Here is a 1,659-nt window from a genome sequence, read left to right as displayed (position 1 = left end):
CAGCCCATGGAGGCCCACGCTGGAGCAGATCCCCACCTGCAGCCCGGGGAGGACCCCACGCCGGAGCAGGGGCAGAGAGTGAGGAGTCCTCCCCCTGAAGAGGAAGGAGCAGCAGAGAGAACGTGATGGACTGACCCCAACCCCCATTCCCTGAAAATCAGGAGTGAAGTTGAGCCTGGGAAGGAGAGAGGGGTGAAGGGAAAGTGTTTTAAGATATGGGTTCATTTCTCATTATCCCACTCTGATTTAATTGGTAATAAATTCAGCTAATTTCCCAAAGTCAAGTCTGTTTTTCCTGTGACGGTAATTGCTGAGTGATCTCTCCCTGTCCTCATCTCGACTCACGAGCTTTTCATTGTATTTTCTCTCCCCTGTGCAGCTGAGGAGGGGAGGGGTAGAGTGGCTTTGGCGGGCACCTGGCCTCCAGCCAGGGTCAACCCACCACACTGCTCCGTGAAAGAAGTTTATCCTATGACTATTTGCTGTCTTTGTATCTTCTGTGTAGCTTTGCAAACACTTTGAATGTCCGAATCAATTATGTCAGCCACATTAACTTGCCCATTATTCTGCTGACATGCTTGAAAGGCTGTTATAGGTCTTCACTGTCTCTTGTTGTGGAGGGAGCCAATTATTCTAATTAGCATATGTTCTTAAAATAGTTACACGGGCAGTTTATAATTCCATTTTTACCTCATGATATAACCATGTTTTTATACTGAACAACATCATAGTTATTATTACTAGTGGGTAGGAATGACCTGTTACTGCAAATGAATCCCAAGCGAGTGCATCAGGGGGAAGGATGCCAATACCAGCGCAGTGACCTCCATATGGACAGGCAGATTTTATCTATGGGAGAGGCTCAGTAGCTTGGGGGTGCTTTTCAGCATGCCAGTTCTCCTAGGGAGGCTGAAGAAGACAATGCTGCCAGTGACATTTTTGAGTGTGTGTGTATTTTCCAAGCGAGGATTTTTACTCTTAGTTAATGCAGTCCTTTCCTCCTAGGCTGGAAAATTCTTCTGTATCATTCTGTAGTTAAAGATACTATCTAAGAGTTAAATTAGTTATGAAAGTGAGTATTGATTTGTGTTCTTAATGTAATAGAAGCAGAGAATTAAATGGAAAAAGGAAATAGATCTGACCTTCAAATGCTGGAATTGCAGAGTTTAAACGAAAACTGCCTTAGTTTTCATTTAAAAGACTTACAGATAAGCAGATCAGAGACCAAGCCATTCAAAACACTTTATGTATATTGACAGTGAGGTCAAAGATTTTTAAAATAAACTTTATGCATCGGCTGTTTCTAGTTCAAGCTTATTCCTGGTGCAGTCACACACTTCAATGTGTAAAAGTTTTCTTTGCATTCTGTGAAGCTACCTTTGCTTCTCTTTCCTAACTAAGGTTCTCAGAAGAGACAAAAATGTCTATATTGTACTGTTTTCCACTAGACAGAGGCAGAGCTATGTGTTACCTTGCTCCTCGGGTGTCAAAGCACTGGTTTTATAATTGTGTATTTTAAAACCATACACATTTAATATTTAACTAACTGAAACGTCTTTGTGACTGAAGTTCTTGACAGGATTAGTGTCCCTATTCAGTTATTCCAGTGACTTTCTGAAATATGATGGAATGCCACCTTACAACAACAGCAGCTGCAGC

This window comes from Cariama cristata, unplaced genomic scaffold (assembly GCF_000690535.1).
Source record: "Cariama cristata isolate BGI_N322 unplaced genomic scaffold, ASM69053v1 scaffold32568, whole genome shotgun sequence".
Lineage (NCBI taxonomy): Eukaryota > Metazoa > Chordata > Aves > Cariamiformes > Cariamidae > Cariama > Cariama cristata.
The sequence above is the reverse complement of the archived record's forward strand: the minus strand, read 5'-3'. Positions refer to the sequence as shown.